Genomic DNA, 22,192 nt, shown 5'->3' with positions numbered 1-22,192 from the left:
GTTCTTGACAATGTAACTCAGCAGAGTAATGAAATAACAAGAATATTTATTTAGATTTACAGACCACCTTTCACCCCAGGGCCCCTTTGCAATTTCAAACACAGCTGAGATGCTTCCCAACTGCGTAGCTCTCCAACTTTGATTTAGAAGCTAAAATCGGACTCAGTCTGCTGTGTGTAATTCCTTGGCAAAAATCATACACTTCTTCATAAATGGAAACAGTGAATACTGATGCTTCAAAAAAAATCTTCCCTCACGTCCCTAAACCTTTATTCTTACTGGGAAGTAAACTATCAGCATATCCTAGACCCCACCCTAAATTTGATTATTTTTGTGTTTTCAATGTTTTTTTTTTCTTTCCTCTCTTTCTTTCTTTCTTTCTTTCTTTCTTTCTTTCTTCCTCCCTTTCTTTTTTCAATTAAGGTTTTCTACTTTACAGGGTTCATGAAAACATCTTTCAAACAGAATATGTTGGGAAATTCTGTGTCATCCATGGTTTTAGATAAGTAGAAGCCTGTGTCCCCAGTCTTTTGTTTTTAAGCACTTGTTATTTTATTTTTCCCTTAATAATTGCTAGACTGTAGGTGTTCAAATACAAACACTGCTTGTACGTGTTCTCTTTGCCTGCCATTCCTTCTAGAGTAAAGTGCCTTTAGCAGAGAATGTGTGTATCTGTGATAAATTGATTTGCTTCTGCATTGCAGCCACAAGTTAAAATATATCAAAGATGTGTTAAGAACCTGCTGTGGATATTTGGTAAAGGTACAAATGTCCAAATCCCATTTTTTACTTTGCCACTCTTATCACCAAAAACAAGGAAAGAGAGTCACCAAGAAGAAAAGTACTCTTGTCTCTGTCTAAAAGAGCAGGAGAGAAATGCTTCCTGAGATTTTACATAATTTCAGCCCTATTTCTGGTCAACGTGACAATTCTTTTAGAAAGCTTGACTTTCAGTCATTTGTTAAATTTAAATTAGAATCTGCTAAGTGTCAGATATTGTGCTAGGAACTGAAGACTTATGAGTATAAATTGTGTTGCTCTGCCCAGGGAACTTGTACCCCAAGAAGGGTTGGCAGTCAGAGGAGTAGACCTGGGTAACCTGCTCAGGACAACACTGTAAGTGGCACAAGACCTTGCACAAAGCAGAAATGGCTCTACATGACCCTGGCCTGGAGGGTGGGGGAGACTTTCTCCTTACCACAGACTACCACAGGCATGATTGAAAAGAGGTAGCAGTGAACACACCTATCCTCCTCCCAAATGTGCAACCTGCCACCTTGTTGCTACACTGCTGTTATTTATAGGAGCTTCTGAATGTCACATGTGTCTCCTTTAGGGTCACTCTGGCCTCCTGGGAACCACCTTTCCATTTGTTCTTGACTCCACACTCAGAAAGCCACAGACTTGCTTATTTTCTCTTCTTACTTTAACTCTAGTTAGATTGTATTTTGAGAGATTTTTTTCTCCTTTTATGTTTTTCATTCCCTTCATTCAAACTAGTAGTGACCTTGATATTCCAGGACCTCATGAAGACATGGATCGGGGTCCCAAACTAGAAATCGCTGGTAAGGTCACATGACCTCCCCACTCACCCTGAAAAACATGGTTAAGGGTGTTTGGGGGAAGTAATGGAGCACAATATGAGAAGCAATACAGCAGGAACTATCCTCCATGCCCTCCCAATTCTTTACAGACTAGAAGACCCTGAGCTAGAAGAGGAAAGGGAAGGAATATATAAAATGGTCTCATGTTTCTTTATGGTCTTTAGAATTGATTTTAAAAAAGGAAAAGGGCTGGGTGGAGCTTACATTAGTCAAAGCCTCAGGTAGCCTCTCATGGGCAGAGCTTACACTATACAGAGCCATAGGTAAACTTTCATGGGCAGAGCTCACACTAGACAGAGCCACAGGTAGCCTCTCATGGGTGGAGTTTACACCAGACAAACAGAGTCACAGGCAGCCTCTCATGGCAAGGCTGAGAAGGGAAATGGCCAGAGGGTGCAGCCTCCACAGTAACTGACACACAAAAAGCACCAAGGGCTGGATTGTGGACTAAGGTCATCTCACTGCCCACAGGAAGTAAAGTCTAACAGATGAAATTGCATTCCTCTCAGACTATAAAAGAGGGCATTGGATACGAAATTAGACTGACTTGTTCATGACAAGAGCCTGTGAATTTCTAACCATCTGAGTGGTGTACACTGACTCAGCCTAGCCTCACAGTCTCTCTGGGTACTCCTGCCTATGCCCAAATCTATACACTCTACTTACCCATCTAGCTCTCAGATTCTGTTCAGTTTCTCTGTAATTCAGACTGATATTCCAAGCTACTTTCTATATATCTCACTTCAAACTTAGCGCACTCTAAATTGACTTCTGTCTCTTTGACCCTTTTCCATCCTGCTCTGCCAAGCCAAGTCTACTCCCCCATTCACTCGTGATTACAGCATCAGCATACACCTGAACTAGAAACCTCTAGAGAAGCAGACTAGGTAAGAGCAGGAAGACATTTAAATAATGAAGGTGGGAATGGCACCATCTGCACCAAATCTAAGACATGCTTTTCCACCTAGACCAATCATTCCTTAGGAGTGTGAGCCAAAGGGGGTACCTACTCAACAAATGCAAACATATCTGTCTTCTATACCTTCTCCATCTGTCTTCTGGGTTACTGTGACTGTCTCTCACCAGTTCTTGTGATATCATAATCTTCTTTTCCCTGTCCAGAGCACTCCAGCACGTAGATTTCTTTGGCTTCTTAATAAAAAAAATCCCATATCCTACCACAAGGGATCAAATAAGACCTCTAACTTCTTCACCCCACAGTAACACCCACATCCACACAACACACACCCCCACAACATACACACACACACACACACACACATATGAAAGTCTCGCCACCTTCCTGTGGATAATGGATTAGGAGGTAGAAAGCCTATGACTGAATTCTGAGCTAGCTGAGCATAAATAATCAAGAAGGGATTAGAATCAGGGAAGGAAATCTCTTATGGTTTCCTTCTCAAATGTTCTTATAGTACCAAGAAATAAGCACATGGAAGCTTGTTGCTTTATGATCCAGTACAAGGCAAAGAAATAGGAAGATGGCTCAGTGAGTAGAATGAACGAGAATATAAATTGGGATGCTCAGCACCTACATAAAGAGCTGGAGATATGTTGGCACATACCTCAATCTCAGCACTGAGGGGACAGAGTCAAGAGGATCCTGGGGCTTGCTGGACAGCTTGTCTAGCCAATCAGTGAGCTCCACATCAGTAGAGATCCAGTCTCAAAAACTAAGGTGAAGAATGAAAAGAGGAAGAAAAAAATGATGTCAACTTCTAGCCTTCATGCATGCACACCACAGAGAGAGAGACAGAGACAGAGACAGAGAGAGACAGAGAGACGGGGAGACAGAGAAAGAGAGATGGCAATGACAATGGTGAAGCTTCTGGCTTTGCAAGGCTGCACTGAACAGTCTTCCACAGATCCTTGGCCCCTTCCACTCACAATACTAACATTTTTGGGATTTCTTCAAGTACAAAGATAATAGCTGGTGGGGGGAGGGGCTTCCTGTAGAACTGCACAGTGCTGTACAAAATGTAAATATTTGTTATTTTTCTTCCAAATAAATATTCATTCATTGTTATAATTCAAAATTCCTTAGACTGCAGCTCACAGAAGAGCTTTCTTGCAAAGAAGTAAATGCCACACACCCACAGCAATTCAAACACTTTTAATAAAATGATGCTGGGAGGGTACCTTGAACTGAGAACATGGGGATCCATGTGAATTCAGAGGCACTGGACCACAGTTATCATCACCAGAGCAGTAGTAGTGTTTATTGGCTGATTTTTTAATATTCTGTCTTTTTAATATTGCATGATTCCCCTTGGAAAAGTCACTCCAAAAAATAAAAATAAAAAACCCAGACATTTAATAAACATTTGAAGCTAGGAACTAGATGGTTTCAAAACTTTTCACCCATTAAGACATTATGGGTTAGAGTGAATAGAATGTTTTATGTGGCTTGATATATACACTGCAAGCCTTCATTGACTATATTACTACTGTGATGGCCCCTTCAGTATAGAAAAAGAAAAACATATGAAAATCTCCTATTATCCCCAGAAGCTGCTCTGGTTCCCTTTGCTGCCTTGTGGTTGCCTGGCATTGGTAGGAAAAGATTTTGGAGTTGGTTTCCCAAAGCTTATCAGCGCTTACAGAGCTTCTGGCTGGTTCGTGGCTACTATACAATGAGCAACAAGGCCTCATTTCCATATTCCTCAACTGTGGTCTATAGAACATCCATGACAGGCAGTTCTTCCATGAGCAAATAGACTCTGGGAAACCATTAAAAACAGAAATTAGCAGTTTTCTTACTTGCAAAATATTTAGAGCCTTTAATAATTTAAAATACTTTGTGATTCTCCAAGAGGGTGTCAGCATATAATTTGTATTAAGCAGAATACAGTACAAAAACACTCATGTTCTGCAGAAATGCAATTTAGAAGAAGCTGTTTTATTTAATGTAGCCAAGTAACCAATGACAACAGGTTCAGTCGTTTCCGGAACAGCATGTTTCTCATTGAAAGTTCCAAGCAAGGGATCCTCCTCCCAATGAACAATATCATTACAAGAAGCATGAAACAGAATCATCTACAAATGATTATGATTTTCCCACAGCCTAGGAATCCATAATTCAATACTGGAAATCACGTTCCCCTTCTTGATCAGAATTGCCATAGGACACTGTCATATTTTATACACTTTGCAGTAGGATGACAAATTCTAGTAAAAGGCAACTGTCTATATTGCCCATATTTTCCCTTGTAATTATAAAAGGAATTGCAAAGGCGGAAAGCTTATTACATAAATTGCTCCAGCAAGGGTGGCCACAGGTACCATGAGTTGGAGTCATCTGTAAGAAGACTCGATTTGCTCATGGAAGAACTGCCTATCATGGATGTTCCTCTTTTTCTAACTTTTTCAGAATATATCGATCATCATACAACATCATGAGTGTGTTGTCAAAGAATACTGGAAGCTGATGGACCTCCTCCTGCTTTCTCTTTGCTTGGCCAATACTCCTGTCACTCAACTGAGGCATGGGTTACCAGCGGCTCTAGAAGAATTCTTCGATAAGAAATGCCTCATGTGAAGCTGGGCATTGGTGGCGCAAGCCTTTAATCCCAGCACTAGGGAGGCAGAGGCAGGTGGATCTCTGTGAGTTCGAGACCAACCTGGTCTACAAGAGCTAGTTCCAGGACAGCCTCCAAAGCCACAGAGAAACCCTGTCTCAAAAAAACAAAAAAAAAAGGAAAAAAAGAAATGTCTCATGTGAAAACAGAGTCACCTCATTAATGGGATGTTAGGATTCACATCCACCCCAGTGCAGCTCAAAATCAGAGGCATACAGATGTGAACTATAAAACACTGATCTCCTTTCTTCAGGATAAAACCAACCATACAGTATAATATTTGTCACAGTGCCCAGGTGGGTTGGACCAAAGCTGGCCTTCACCTGAAACCACATGCTTGCTCAGCTCCTTACCCTACCCTGGTCCTACATCCTTACTCTGTTCTTCTTAAGACTACATGAGAAAACTCATTTTACATCAAGTACCCATCAGAGGCTTTGCTTCTAGAGAACTCAGACCAAAGTGTGTAGTTCTGAAGTTCTATTCAGACTTTGAGGGACATTTTTTCTCTTACTTAAAACAATAGGTGGTTTACAAGGGCCAGACCCTTCCCAACCTCCAGAACTCTACAGCATGACAGGAACATGCTGGTCCTCCCTGAGTATGTCACACATGGTTCTAAAACACACATCCCAGCTGATGGAAGAAAATGTAGATTGTACAAATGTAAACAAAAACGTAGATTTTCAAAGCCACTGAATCAGACTCCCTGGAGGTGAGACTTAAAAATTGAATTTTATGGTAAGATCCCAAGAGCCTCTGATACATGTTAAAGGTGATGAATGAATGACCATCAAGAGACCATGAGCTAACTCTCCATTCCCCTGTTGATGGGGAATGTACTTCTGTGAATGTTTATCTTATTGATTGTTGAATAGAGCACTCTAGAGCCGCTGGTAACCCATGCCTCAGTTGAGTGACAGGAGTATTGGCCAAGCAAGTTAGGTGGGACTAGGAGTCAAGGAGTATTCTGGGAAATGTAGTAGAGATCCAGGCAGGAAGTGACATAGCAGGGAGACTCATATATAAGCAAGGACAAAAAAAGCAGTCCTTCCTTTTTCTCTTGCCCTTCCTCCTGGTCTCTGTTCTATAGTTGCCATGTGATCCACTGGCAAGAAAGGGTGCCAGCATAAGGCGTCCTCCATAAGTCTTATAAAATATATAGATTTATGATCATTATGACTGAGCTAGCAAGTGAAAACAACTCTGAGATACCATCTTACTCCTGTCAGAATGGCTAAAATCAAAAACACCAATGACAGTTTATGCTGGAGAGGATGTGGAGAAAGGGGAACACTTCTCCACTGCTGGTGGGAGTGCCAACTTGTATAGTCACTTTGGAAATCAGTATGGTGACTCCTCAAGAAAATGGGAATCAGTCTACCACATGATCCAGCAATTCCACTCCTAGGCATATACCCAAAAGAAGCACATTCATACAAGAAAAACATCTGTTCAACGATGTTCGATGTTCATAGCAGCACTATTTGTAACAGCCAGAAACTGGAAGCAGCCTAGATGCCCCTCCACCAAAGAATGGATAGAGAAATTGTGGTACATTTACACAATGGAGTACTACTCAACAGAAAAAAACAATGGAATCTTGAAATTTGCAGGAAAATGGATGGAACACAAAGAAACCATTCTGAGCGAGGTAACCCAATTGCCAAGACAAACATGATATGTACTCACTCATATGTGGATTTTAGACATAGAGAAAGGGATTACCAGCCTACAATCCACACTGCCAGAGAAACTAGTAAAAAAGGAGGACCCTAACAGAGACAAACTTTGTCCCCTGGAGAAGGGGAAAGGGTCACCATCCCCTAAGCAAATTGAGAACATGGGAAGAAGGGGGAGGGAGCTACAAGAATGAGAAGGGAAGAAAAGGAAGGATGCAGAGGTCATGAGGGAGCAGAAAGGTTGAGTCAGGTGTAGATTAGAAGAAAGGATATGTGATAGGTAGGGTTTTAGTTGGGGGGGGTGGTACAGGAGGAAGGGAGGGAGAAGGGAACTGGGATTGTCATGTAATTCAATCTTGTTTGTAATTCAAATAAAAAAAAGTCAAAAAAAAAAAAAAGACTGAGCTAGCAGATGAGAAATCCTAGACTTTGGCCAAGCAGCATTTGTACCTAATATAAGTCTCTGTGTATTATTTGGGACCCTAACACAGCAGACAGAACTCGGGCGGCTGGCAGAAAGTGTCCACATGACAGAAGGGCTCAGGTGGCTTTGCAGTAGAGACTTATTGTTACCTGTAGTCACTCAAAAATACTCAGAATGCAAGCTAACTTCTGCCTCTAAGAAAAAAATGACACATAAACTTTTGACTAGAAACTTCCAGTTTGATATGTAGGAAAGGGAATAAAAGATGACACTCAAGTAGATTATTGTCTTAGTTAATGACAAATTACTTAAAATGTAAATTTCTTTAAACTTGAAAAAACATGATTTCAGATGCCACTCACTAAATAAATAAGTTGAGAAGTTACATTTAATCATCCAAAATCAGTCATTTCCAAGTATTTGGGACCCATGGGAAAATCTAAACCTGTTTTCAAAGCACCATACAGAGATTTACAGTTGTCATAAACATCTAAATTGCCACATTTACTCATCTCACAAAACTTTGTTGTTTCAGAGTTATTCATTTAAAAAGTCTCAGATCTCTGAATGCACAATGAAAACATCACCAAATGCTGTTTTTTTCATACTTCTTACAGGCTCAAGACAGCCACAGTGGAGTGGAAGTACCTCAACCAGCAGGACAATCAAAATTAACCACAGGTATTGGTTAGTAGCAGTAGATCAAACAGAGATCCAACAGCAACCCTGCTGTGGACAAGGGAACCATGATGAGGCATAAGAGCCTGAGGGTGAGGACAGCTTCCAGGAACTGACCTTTCCAAAGCAGCAGTTGGTTCAAGTCTAGACTGCTTTACCAAGTTTTCTCTTCACTGTTGTTTGTGGGGATTTTTAGTTTGTTTGCTTGTTTTGTTGTTGGTCTTGCCCTAGAGGATTTTTTAATAAGAAAAATTCTTCTATAAATTCTTCTTTCTATAAGAAGCAGAGGTGGTTTCCACTTCCTGGCTAGCTGATAACTCTTCTAATTTTTTAATTTTTAAAAAGAATTTAATTTTTGTTGGAAAACTGTTTTTCATACAATATATTCTGATCATGTGTCCATTTCCCCACCTCCTCCCAGATCTTCCCCACCTCCGCACCCACCCAACTTTGTGGGCTTTCTCTCTCTTTAGAAAGTAAACAAAAAAAAAAAACATAATAAAAATCTCTGTAGAGCTGACATGTCTTAATGAAGATCTCAGCAGGGGTCCCACAAAGAACTGCCCACCCAGAAAGACTTTGCACACCAGAACTTGTTCCTAATACTTCTTGTGATCCTCCCTTAACAGAAAATCAAAGGGAAGTGCCTTAGCAAATCCTGGGCCTCCACAAAGCTGCTGCCAGCTGGTTTGAGATTGTTTTCTCTGGACAGTTGGACACAAAGGACTACCCGATAGCAACTCTGAAGACAGCACTCACAGAGAACTACACCTGCAATTCCAAACGGCTACTATTGAGAGGTGACACAGCAACCATTAAACATTTCAAATGACATATTTGATTCAAGGCAAGAAAACTTGACAAATAGTCTCCAAAACATACTAGCTTTTAAATTTACAGTGATTCCAATGTGCTATTAGTGTGTCTCTTCTGGGACAGAACTTTACAAACAAAAGTTTCCAGAAATAACTTGCAGCTTTTACTGACCTTTCTACAAAGCTGATTAATTTATTAGAACATCAAAACTTTTTTTGAGACAGGGTTTCTCTGTGTTAACAGCCTGCTTGTCTTGAAATGCACTCTGTAGACTAGGCTGGCTTCAAACCTCCCAAGTTCTGGGATTAAAGGTGCGCACCACCACCACCTGGCACACAATATCAAAACTTTGAAATGTATGAACTTAGCAGACATTAGCTTCTATCAACCCCAAAGCCAAGAGAGTCAGTGAACAGTATCTGGAGCCTTTCGAAGAACTTCCCTGCTTTGCTTTAACAACTTACCTTTTGCTTCTATCAATATATTTGCAAAGTACTTGGATTTATGTCATTCTTTGCTTTGTTTCTATGAAAACGACCTCAAACTGTTAGTTGGAGCATGGGATATGAGGTAGCCTAAATCTATGTTCCCAGGATATGGTCACACATATTTTGGTTACAGGATAAACTATTTCTCTTTTTTAATTTAAACTTTTTATATAATATATTTTGATCATATTGCTTCCTTCACCCCTCCTACCAAATCCTCCCCACCTCCCTACCCATCCAACTTCATAATCATCTCTCCCCCAAAAGAAACAATAGGGAAAGCAAAATAAATAAACAAAATTATCAAAACAAACAACAAGAAGAAAATTGATAAGACAAAAAATCCGAAGCCAAAAAAGTTATACACACACACAAAATAAAAAATAAAAAACTTGGGGATATAGCTCAGGGGTAAAGCATTGACTATTGAATAAATTATCTCTTATCCCTTTTGAGGCAAAGCTGTTTTGTATATTGGCATTATAATACATCTTGGGATATATCTGCAGTTACCTGGGGCCACACCTGAAAATCCTTGCCTTGAACTTCTATTTCATAATCAACTCACATTCAAACAGATGTAGCAGAAACAATCCTGTCTGTGGACAGGTCAACTTCCTGCCAGTTTCAGGAAAAGTAGGAGAAACATATGTGACTTCAAACTTAAAAACATACTTCTTTAAGGAGACCAGAAGAAAAGTGGTCAAATGATTTGATGGGATCCAGAGGTGAACTAGGTTCAAATAACTAGCCTGGAAAAATCTATACCATTCTTGTATACAAGGTTCATCAACATGCTATGTAAAGAAAGAAACCATCAGAGCTCATTTCCTCAAGTGATTCAATTCTGATCTTCTAATATTTAGGAGCAGTACAGCCTGCCAGATTTGAACTGGCTCTCCCACCTAACAGCTGCCCTCTGGGGCCTTAGGTAACTCATTTAACTTTTTAACGCCCTTGTTTCTTCAGCTGTACACAAGTGATAATGAGACTCTCCCAGGGATCATATCAGTCAATCAACAATAAAATGTGCCTTTGCCAACACAAGCAATTCATGCACAGTGATTATTAGTACAGAAAACAAAGCAGTTTGATATTCTTAGAGCTAGAAAATGAGTCCCAGCAACTAGTTTCTCTTTGTGGTTTAGATCAGAGAAAATAAGAAAAACAAAGCGAGTTATGGGATGTGATCTGGAAGTCCCCAGCTCCCAGTGCACTTCCCTCAGTTGCTCAGTCACACCACAGATGTGGCCTTCTGCATGACCAGAAAGGAGTGTCTCTCTGACAGTCTTCACTTTATTCACAGCAATACCTAAGTGACTGGTTCAGGGGAAATAGGGAAGGAACCCTTCTTGGGGTTTTAGTCTCATTAACAAAATAATTTAAGAACAGACCCAAACAGAAGTCCAAGACAATTCAACTAGAATTCAAATGAAAAACACCCTGATGGCTGCCCAGAGGAGGAAAAGGGAGACAGGGGAAAGCCTTGCCATGAATGGTAAACATGGAGGTTCATCATGTAACTGCACAGAGCAACACAGCAGGAAGAGAGGTACTTCAGAGAAAGAAATGAGGCAGCCCGAAGTATCAGAAAAAGAAACAAACAACAAACAAAAAGTAGGTAGGCAGTGCACCTGAGCCTCTTGACTCCTAAGAGGGTGAGAATTCAGGAAAGAAAAGTGCAGTATCTTCTTAGAGGAAAAATCATTCCACCTATCTCTCTAGCATAGCTTCCTAGGGGTGATCCCTTGGCCGAGGAATTGACCAGCCCAGCTAAAATGCCCAGGACAAACCAGAAGGAACTTTTCCTTAATAGGTCTTTTTTGCTTCTCTAACATGTTCCCCCTCTGAAGTGGTAATCCTAAAATCACTGAGAAACCAGTCCAGGCATCAGCACCCCCAAACACTTTCAAATTTCTGGCCTCTGGCAAGGATGAGGCTGCCAAACACCCAAGGACCTCCTAGATTTTAGCAAGAAAGCAACTGATTCTCTTTCTCTGGGGTACTTTACCTAAACTGCACAGTTAATTTCTGCCTCCTGTTCCTATCCCTGCTGTCAGGACACCAGAGGCACTAATTTGAGAACTGGGATATAGGGTTCCTGAAAGAACTGGACCCTCAAAAGTAGAAAAACATCTGAACCTAGCAAGGGGAAGAAAGTACAGTTGAAACCCCCCCCACCCCAGCCAAAATGCCTTCAGAGAATTATTTCCTTAGGAAAGAATATTTAAAAGAATTAGCCAGGGCATGCTAGTTCCCTAATGCCATTAGGCTACTGTTCTTTGCTTATGCCAAGCAGAAGCATTTTGGCTTTAGTTAGGAGAGGAGACAGTGATTGGGACTCAAGGATGTTTTGCTTGTATAAATACAAATTTAGTATTCAACACCAAGACTAGCAAAGAGCATTATGAAAAAACATGCAGATGCAATGCTAATTATAATATAAATGAAGACCTTGAAAATCCCAATGTATGTTTTTACATATTTTAAATGTAAAAGTGGAAATTGTTTTAAAATGAGCATCCTGTACCTGTCTCTTGAAGAATGGCTCTGCATCCAGTTCTCTTGACTGATTACTTAGCTTTCTTATAGTCAGTCACTGCCTATGAATGTCAACACCAAAGTTACACATTGTCTCTGTTGCAGAACCATGGAACCTTAAATGTCTAGAGAGGATGGGAGGATGAACTAGCTGCCTCAAGCATGCAGACAAAGGTTTAAATTCTATGCTCAACCATTCCAGGAAGTTCACCATAATCACTTACTCTGAGAATATATATTCTTCTGTGAAAATCTCTTCATTTGAGATTTATATTGTCTCTCTGTTTCAGTGAGACATAAAATACATTAAAACTTAATGCAGAAGAGGCAAGATCTCCAAATGTGTAATACTGAACCATGACCATATGTAAACGTCAGGTAGTAGATACTGAGTCTTCTGGACTTCTGTGATTAAGGATGTGCCCCAAAACAAGGGGAAGGGCTGCCATGTCCAGGGCCCTGCTGACAGAGGATGGGGATAGGTGCCTGCTAGGATGATTAGAGACCGTGAGAAGAAAGCAAACACTTCCCAGAGCAGCTGGAAGGCAATTACCAAGGCTGAAAATGATGAGAATTTGGAATATTGTTTATAAAAATCAAAGAAGAAATACCTCTGGAGCACAAGTCTTTTTAAATCAACATGTTTTGTTTCTCTTCTGAAGCCAAATATCTCAGAATCTCAAAACCAACATGACAAACTTAATCCGAAGTCATGCTCGCACAGGTGCACATAATGTACAGACAAGGAAATTCATCCTATAAGGAAAAAGCAAAAGAGCCCAAATGCCCACCAATAGGAAGCTGGTTAATGTTATTCGTTCACGACAGTAAAATACTGCACAATGGTTAAGAGAGAAGAGTGGCCGAATGCTGGTAATGTGAGCCCAGAACCCCAGACCACATCTTTCCATGGTGAAGGAACCACTTGCCTTTCAGGCAGACTTTGGCTCCACCTGAAAACATGGCTTACTGAATTTCAGCTCCCACTCCCCTTGGCTAAGTGCCTTGCTCACAGGCAAGATTATTACAGGAGGATGGGAGGTGGGTGTGCTTTGATATGACGTGTGCTTTTCAAAGAACACACACACAACAGATGAGTATGTAATTTATGCATAAAATATTTCAGAAAAAATGCTCAAGAAGCTGTTATAAGGTTGCCTCTAGAGAAAAGAGAGTGTAGGGTGGAAAATGAGTTTTCACTGCATTCTTTTTTATGTTTTTGCTTCCTAATTTATTTTTTCCAAAACTGGGTCTCCAAATAGCCCAGGGTAGCCTTGCATACCTTATGAAGCCAAGGATGACATTGAATTTCTGATCCCCGTGCCTGAGTGTTTGGATGTTTTTAATCATGTGCATTTAACTTTCTCAATCTGGAAACAGAGAATGGTTCTTTTCTTTCTTGACAGCATTCCAGGAGATTCTCAAAGCAAAAGCCATGGCCCCTGCTGCAATGCAGCCTGTCTCCCCACTCAGCCACACCTCCCAGCAGCAGATATGGGCTGTCCTGGCTCTGTCTGACCTGCACTTTAGCTGTGTAAAGCGAAGGTTTTTAAAGTGTAGTTTTGAACTGGATCATGCTTTGCTTTTATATGTTTCGCAGGAATAATGACAGCCAGCCCTCCAAATTCTATTCATTGGGTTCTCATCGTAGCCAGTGTCTCATCCAAGACAAGCATGAGCTCTTTTTCACTTCTGCCAGCCATGGTGGGAAAGTCACACACGGTAGCACAGTGTACAGCCATGGCTGGCAATTCCTGAAATGATCAGTTCTAGGTAGTTTGCACTGTTTGGGGTATTGTGTATCTGGGAAAAGGAAAAACCACTGGTGGGTATTAGTCAATGAAAGCTATGGTTCCAAGCCCCAACTAAAAACTGCCCTTCATCTGGACCATTCAGACTACCTCCAGGCCAACTCCATATGTGCTCTAATCTGTTTTCTCATCTAGAGTCAGTAGCAGTGATGATAATGATAATGGTGATGGTAACAGTGCTTCCGGTAGAGGGTCTGTGCGATAATTTAGTGAGATAAAATCTGTGTCTCATTCTTTACAGACTACGCCAGTGTCTGTCTTACAAACCAGTCATTACCTCCTAATAGAGACTTGTTGCTGTAGCTTCTGTCTTACAAGGAGTCATCTGGAGACATGAGATGGAAAGAATTACAAGGAGATGTATCGGTGAATTTATTTTCTGAATAATTAGCATATACTCACCAAATGTCAGCTCACCTAGAACACAGCAATAACTTCAATACTCATTGCTGTATTTGAACCTCAGGTAAAGTGCACTAAAATGCAGCACTATGTCCTTTATGTTTGCTGAATATAGAAGGGATCTTGTTTTGTTTCATTTCTTTTGGTTTTTGTCTTTTGTGTTGTTGTGGCTGCTGTTTGGTTGGTTTCATAAGCAAGATCTCACTGTGTAATCTTGGCTGACCTGAGACTCAAAGAGATCTGCTTCCAAGTATAGAGGTAGAAGGCTATAGATGCCAAACCCAGCCCTGGAATGCGATCTTTTATTAATTAGAATTCAAGTTTGGCAGTGTATTAAAGATTACACACACTTACAAAGCATCATTTCCAATCCCAATTCAGAACACCACTGACAACACAGCAGCATGTTTCTTTTTTGTCTTTATCTGTATACCTGAAGTAGTTGGAGTCATTTGAAGTAACTAATTATCTGGCCCCTTTCCTTCTTAGCATTTTAGCATGAGCACATTCCTAAAAACTCTCCATAAGTATCTCCATCTTAGGGGTTTTTAATACTCCGTTAGGTTCATCCACTTAACAAGTATTTATTGAGAGCTGAGTAGGTAGTAGACAGTATCCTCATTCTGGGACCAGCCTAGTGAACAGAATAGACCAGTCTTTGTCCTTATAATGTTTCTATACAGTGATAAGGGCTGCAGACTAGACAGGACTGAGGAGGAGAGCAGAAATAGAAAAGCAGAGGCAGTTCCTATAGACAATAGCTTGCAGAAATTAGCTATAAGCAGCTAGAGGGAAAGGACCGGGCAACCCTGAGCCCTACTTTAATCTGACAGTGCATCAGTATATGACAAGGCAAATATGCATTTAAACAAACTCCTGAGCATTCGTTACTATTTCAGTGACCTTTTTAAATAAAAGTTGCTCATACAGTTCCTTAAATGGCTTTAATGAATCTATTTTGATTTCATGTAGCAGCTACAATAACTTCATGATCGATAGGAAGGCAGGAAAGGGGAGTTGAATGAATTAAGAACCATGACCACTGATACTAAGTCTTGGTGCCAGATTCTCCTTCAGTTACCCTGCTATTACCTCTCGGTAATAGCATCCCACGTTAGGGAAGATCTGACAGAAAATGTCTCCAACTCTGCATATTGGCTGACTTGCTTGTAAGGTAGGAGAGAGGTTGAGGATTGTCCTTACAGATAGTCGTATTAAAAGCATGTGTGGTATGATTCCTATTCATACATTCTCTTTTGAGAACCAGTCTCACCTCAACCCTGTGTATTTGTAAAGGGTAACTGTATACTCACCATCCCAACACACACACACACACACACACACACACACACACACACACACACACACACACACCTCATGAATGAACCCAGGGCAGACCCTATTGAAAAAGCAGAGACCTATGAATCCACACAGCCTAAATTGAATGTTATATCCTTTCTCTACTAACAATTAAATGGCAAGTGCAAACAGCAGAAGGGTGGAGACTGAGGTAGACTCCAAGAGTCCTTAGTCAGGGAAAGCCTCAGGAAGCTAGAATCCCAAAAGGTATAAACTCTGAACACAGTTAAGCTGCCAGAATTGAGAAAGGAGCACAGTGTCATTCACAAAGCAGAAACATGGTGAGACTCACTGTTAGGACTTTAACTGTCGATGGGACCTGGGAGAATGGAGCTGATAAACAAGAGAGACTAAAGTTTCATGCAATAGCCAACTTTATTCAGAGCATCAGACAATTTATGCGCTGAGTGTTAAGAAGAAGCATATAAGTAAAGTATACAATCACAAAAGCAAGCCAAAGGTGGCAAAAGCATGTTTGTCCATAGAGGCACATAAACAAATAACAATAGCCAGTTGTAATGAATAATCTGAAGTAAACTACTCCCAACCCCTACAGCTGGGAAGAACATGACAGCGCATTCCAAGAACAATTCCGCTGCTTTGTAGAAACTGGGGTCACAAGGCTTGTCTTGTTTTCTTGGAGTTTTCTCACAAACACTCAGGATTTGCCTTGCACAACTCCATTCAAGTAAACACATTCTGAGCAACCCCCTGACCCAGACAACTAAAATGTCTATTTAAATGGTGCTCCTTAACTCACAAATGCCTCAAAAAACAACTATAAAATTAATTTCTATATGTCCCCAAAGTATGAACAGAGCATGGACCCTGGCTGAAAGAGGTAGAGGTAGCTCTCACCCTAAAGTTTCTGCCACTCCAGTAGGCAGTAAGCTCCTGTGTAGAGGGCTTCACAGAGCTACAGGGCCCACTTAAGACAGGAAATGCAAATGAGGACCCCAGCCACACAATGTTGAGACTCAGGGAACTGGCCTTGGTTCCAGAGAAAGACTCCTCTCTCTCTGTAGACCCTCACAGGGACAGTCCTCACAGGGACAGTCTTCACAGGGACAGTCCTCACAGGGCCTGTAGCCCAAATGCTCCCTGTAAAGTTTATAGGATGACCAGCACTGGATAGAGCACATATGCTCTGCGTGTGACTGGCATAGAGAATTCGAATAGTATATTCAGGGCCCTGAATTTGATCCCAAAGAATTCCTAGAGTGTTCCTGATCATTGCTCTAGCTTCAAACCAGATCTTGGCAAATTCCCACAGAGAATTTTCTTTATTAAAAAGCAAGTCTCAAGTAAAAATGATGGAACTCTAGAAACAGCATGAATACAAAAAAAAAAAAAAAATGGCATGCTCTTGAAAAAGAGTCCCCTCTCCCAATAGCCCCATCCTTGGACAGCCATGAGACTTGTTTTCACGCTATACAAAAAAAAAGCCTTCCTTTATTTTAGTTTATTTAGGTTTTTCTTTTCTTTTCTATTTCCCTCTTTCTTTAAAAGCTGTCTTACTCTGCCTATTGAGTGGGCTTCTGAGCCTCAGGCTGTAGCCCCATTCTTCCATCTTTGACAGTGCCAATGATCTATGCATCTCTTTGGTATCCAATTGAATGACAGACTGGGTGAACAAGAGAAGCTTACTATGGCCAAGTGGGACTTGACTGCAGAAGAAATGTATTAGAGAATAGATGTGGGGAATTTGAATTATGCTTATCAAACCCAATTTGGAGGACTGCAAATGGCTGGGAATTAAAAAAAAAAAGTGAAACCAAAGGAGCAAAGGAATGGCCACCTAACTCCCCACATAGGTCAAGCACAGAAAAATAACTAGTCTGATCATTTTAGACACAATGAGAAATAATTCACAGTTGAAAGTCTGGTCGATGCAGATAAATCTGTCACATAAAGGTGAAGGCAGTGACTGTTAGCCACTTTAAACAATGTTACATGGCACTGTCACAGAAGACAGAAGATGATGCTGTAAACCTGCTCTACTCTTCCAGGAACGATGCCACTTTCAAATCCCTAGGCCTATGGAGGAGGATAAAAATGGCTTCAGTTCTCCAGAGAACGTGACTCCGTGTTGGCTGACTGCCGGTTGCTGCTAAGGCTGTGTTTTCTTCATCAGCTCACCCAGACTTCTCTTTGTTTTCCTGAAATACAAGCAAATTGCCTGGCTGTTGACCAGAGTATGGTGGCCAGACATCAGGTGGCAGGCAGGAGGTCTCCAGGCCCAGAACTCCTGGCCTTCCTCGAGGGCTGAATGCACAGTGTTGGTTAACACAGTTCAGAACAGGGAAAGAGGATGTGTTCAGGAGCTAAAGTCAGTGAGTTCTTAGGGGCTTTCTTCAGTCTGTAAGAAGTGCTTTGAGATGAACTGGACTTTTATCTGGAAACCCAGTTGTGCAGCCCTTCCTTTGTTCTGCAGTGAACAAACTGCCCCACAGTTATTTTCTGCTGCAAGTCGAATACACAGTGGTATTTGAAAACACTTTGTCATCAGGACTTCAGGAAGTGAGAAGAGTGTTCTGCATCTTCCTTTCCTTGTTTGTAAAACCATTTTCAGTCTTAGATGTCAGGACCTTCAGAATCCACTCTGAAGAACAGTGAGTGGTTTTGAAGCCAGTCTACTGCAAACGAGTGTCACAGAATCACTGGTTAGAAGCACCGAGATACAAATGAGTTCATTTAGTGTTTCAGCTGGTGCCTCAGCAAAAGCCTTCTTGTTTTTCACTTCAGCTTGCTACCTTTAAAAGGTTTATTTAAAAAGCGAAACAAAAAAGCAACAACAACAACAAAAAAAATTGTTTGGCTTTAACCATAGTAACTTCGGACAGTTAGCATGTGATTTCTCTCACCAGGCACTTTGTAAGTGTCTGTATGTTCAAGGTGTTAACTTCTCTCCACCAAGGCCAAAAGTCAGGCAAGGGATCAGGCCTAAAACTATTTAAATTTTACAGATGTCACCATAGATAGTATTTTTTATTTTTTAAGTTCTTTTAGTTTAATGGGAGCCTTCCTATTTGATCTTTATCAAAAATATACTTATCTTGATTCATTACTAAGAATCTCTTCTTACCACAAAACAAAGTATAATATTTCCATTACCAACAACATCCTTACCAAGACCCACTACCTATAGAGGACTGTCCCTGAACAAAACAATACAGTAAAGCAGCTGCTTCGTGGTGTTGAAACGTAGGGAAGAAGTCAAATGATACCAGGGGACAGGAGAGTCTGAATTCAAGCAGCCTATGGGGACTCTCTGTTCAACTATCATAGTGCTTCTAAGAACCTATGTGTAAGAACTCACAACACTAAACCAACATATGCAAACTTCACTAACGATATATTTTTAATTTCAGTGCAGAAGAAAATACAAAAGAGGATTATTAGCATAAAGCTATGGGAGCTAAATGTTCAGAGTCCCCACAAGCACAGCCTCGTGCAAGGCTTCCTATACATTTTTAATTATTTTTCATGGATATAGTTATGCTCCCCACTATTTTAGACTCAAGGCATTCTGTTTATTGTAATCCTCTTGTAAAATCAGAAGGTCAATTATATGTTTTCAACATGTAATGGCACAGAATATCAATTACCATTCCAGAAGACAGGAACAGATGCACAGTGGGGATACTGGACCAAAGTAAGACCAAAACCCAACAAGGTAAACTCTAAATCCTGGAGCTTTCTGAAATTGGACTATATTTTGGATATATAACTCTAAAGTCATTAATTTTTCCATAAGTTAATATAGAAAAAGCAAAATAGCAGTATGAGATAATAAATGCTAAAAGACAGAAATTCAGAAGAAAAAAAAAAAAACAGTAACTAGGAAATAGGAAGGCAGATAGGATTTGCACTGGGTCTCTAAAATTTAAAAAAGTATAATTTCATCTTTATGGTGGATTGCTAACATTTTTGTTGTTCTCTGTATTAGTTACTTTTTTTAATGCTGTGATGAAACACCATGACCAAAGTAACTTATAGAAGGAAAGGTTTACCTGGGACTTATGGTTCCAGAGAGATGAGAGTCCATCATTGTGGGAAGTATGTTAGCAAGTAAGAAGGCATGGTGCTGGAGCAGTAGCTAAAAGCTCACATCCCAGTGCACAGACCGGTAGCAGAGAGCACACTGGGAATGGCACCTGTTTTCTGAAACTTCCAAGCCCACATCAGTGACACACCACCTTCAATATGTTTACCCCTCCTAGGATTTCCCAAAGAGTTCTATCAACTGGTGACCAACTATTCAAACATATGAGCCTATGGGGCCAGTCTCATTCAACCATCATACTCCACCCCCTGCCTTCTAGACTGGTGTCATATCACGATATAAAATGCATGTACTCCAACTGTAAAAATCAGTCTTTCAGTCTCAACAACACGTAAAAGTACAAAATTGAAAGTTTCTTTCTAGACTCAAGGTAACCTCTTAGCTGTAATCCCATATGTATTAGTTGGGGTTCTCTAAGAAGTGGTTCTCAACCTTTCTAATGCCTCGACCCTTTAATACAGTTCCTCACTTTGTGGTGACCCCCAGCCATAAGATTACTTTGTTGCTACTTTGTAACTGTAATTTTGTTACTGTAATGAATTGTAATGTAAATATATGATATGCAGGCTATCTGATATGACACCCCTGTGAAAGGGCCAATTGATAACCCCATAGAGCTACCACAGGTTGAGAACCACTAGAGTCTAGAGCAAAGGTTATCAATCTGTGGGCCATGACCCCTTTGGGATCTAATGTCCCTTTCAGAGGTTGTCTAAGACAATCTGCATTTTAGATATCTGTATTACAATTTATAACAGTAGCAAAATTATAGTAATGAAATAGCAAAAAAATGCTTTTGTTGTTGGGGGTCACCACAACATGAAGAACTGTATTCAAGGGTCACAGCATTTGGGAGATTGAGAACCACTGGTCTAGAATTTATAGAATGACTCTCTGTACATATAGAAAGAGGAGTTATTAGAATGACTTACAGGCTGCAGTCCAGCTAATCCAACAATGGCTAAGTGTGAACTAAAAATCCAAGAATCCAGTAGTTGCTCAGTCTACAAAGCTGGTCTTCAGTAAAAGCTAAAATCCAAAAGAAATAGGCTCTAATACCAGTGAAGAAATAGACTTGCTCACAAGGCAAGGGCAAGCAGGAAAAGAGCAAAAGCGTCCTTCTTCCAAGTCCTTATAAAGGCTTCCCACAGAAGGTGTGGCCCAGATTAAAGGTGTGTCTTCCTGCCTCGAGATCCAGATCAAAAGTGTGTGTAGTCCATGGGGAAGGGCCTAGGCCTGGCCCAGGATGATGCGGTAGACTTTGGGGAGCCCCTTTTGAGGGCCTTACCCTGCCTGGGGAGTGGAGGGGGGATGGCTAGGGGCAGGTGGGATGTTGGGGGAGGGGAGGGAGAGGGAAAGGGAGAAGGGATTGACGTCTGAAGCAAGCTTGTTCCTAATTTGAACTAATAAAATAAAATAAAAAGAAAAGAAAAAAAAAGAAAGAAAAAGAGAAGAAAATAAAAAAAGTATGTGTAGTCCTACTTCAAAAAGTCAGGACTAGAAGTGGAGCCACCCACTTCAAACCAAGTCAAAAAAAAAAAAAATCTCCCACAGATGTGCCCTTCATTTCTCAATTGTAGTTCATTCCAGATGTAGTCAAGTTGACAACCAAGAATAGCCATCACACCCTGTGAAATCAAATTACATTCTTCCAACATATGATGGCACAGAATACACATCATCATTTTAAAAGGAAGGAATTGGGGCGTAGCAAAGATATACTGGACAAAAGCCAAGACAAACTCCAAATCCGTATTATCAAAGGACCTAGATGGCTCTGCCCTTCCAGCTTTGCTACACACAAGCTACGTCTCTCTTCCAGGCTGATTCCGTTCTCTGTGTTCCCTTCACAGATATCCCACAACTCTGGCACCTCTAAAATGAGGTCTCCAATGCATTCCAGGTTTCACTTTTATAGCTTCACACAATGGTCTTTCAGGACCTCCATGCAGAGAGTCCCCTGCCACATGTCTGGCCTTAGAGGCTCTCCTTGATCATAAAGAAGGACTTCACAGACCTTCATGACTCTAAAACCAGAACCACACAGATGACCTACCAAGTTGAGGTGCCTGCTTGGATGGAGCCTGACCCATGAATCACAGTCACAGCGGTTGCCATTTGTTTTTGCTTTTGAGGAGCAGACAATCCTTAGGTCTTTTACAGGCTTACCTGGGTGAGGTCTCACCCTTAGGGCTCCCCTTGGTTCATTTCATTCATTCCAGAAGATCAGGCTTCTCCTTTCTCTCCTTAGCTCTTTCACCACAAGCCTTAGCTGCAACCTTAAAGTTCATGGTGTTATTCTTCTCTTTGAAGTGTACTTCTTTAAATTTCTTTTTGCCACAAGTGTTCTTTTCCATTGTAGACCTGCAAAAGAATGATCACTAATAAGCACACAACAGAGTCAATATTAGACTGTCTTAACATCTCCTCTGTCAAAGAAATTTGTTCATGTCAGGTGGTGGTGGCACACATCTTTAATCCCAGCACTCAGGAGGCAGAAGCAGGCTGATCTCTGTGAGTTTGAGGCCAACCTGGTTTACAGAACTAGTTCTAGTACAGTCTCCAAAGCTACACAGAGAAATCCTGTCTAGAAAAACCAAAATTAAAGAAAGAAAGTAATTCATTAATGTATTCATTTTCAATTTAGCCTTCAGAAAGGGCAGAAGATAGCCACATCCATGACCAAATAATGGTTTCTAGCCTAGTTGCTAATGTTATTCCTCTC

At 40.8% G+C, this 22,192-nt stretch overlaps 1 non-coding gene across 2 annotated transcripts in view; it reads right to left on the bottom strand.

The window, feature by feature from the left end:
* Positions 1-22,192, bottom strand: part of LOC100753968 — an 81,321-nt gene that overhangs the window by 40,577 nt on the left and 18,552 nt on the right. The window contains exons 2-3 of one of the 2 annotated variants that reach the window (XR_003482916.2): positions 21,637-21,831; positions 19,959-20,496 (exon numbers count right to left, since the gene is read on the bottom strand). This is a non-coding gene — a transcript (2-oxoisovalerate dehydrogenase subunit beta, mitochondrial-like). Of the gene's footprint in view, positions 1-19,958; positions 20,497-21,636; positions 21,832-22,192 lie in introns of those variants that run through there. The other variant, XR_004768282.1, reaches the window with a different exon arrangement.

Source organism: Cricetulus griseus, chromosome 2 (genome assembly GCF_003668045.3).
Source record: "Cricetulus griseus strain 17A/GY chromosome 2, alternate assembly CriGri-PICRH-1.0, whole genome shotgun sequence".
Taxonomy (NCBI): Eukaryota; Metazoa; Chordata; class Mammalia; order Rodentia; family Cricetidae; genus Cricetulus; species Cricetulus griseus.
The sequence above is the reverse complement of the archived record's forward strand: the minus strand, read 5'-3'. Positions and strand labels throughout refer to the sequence as shown.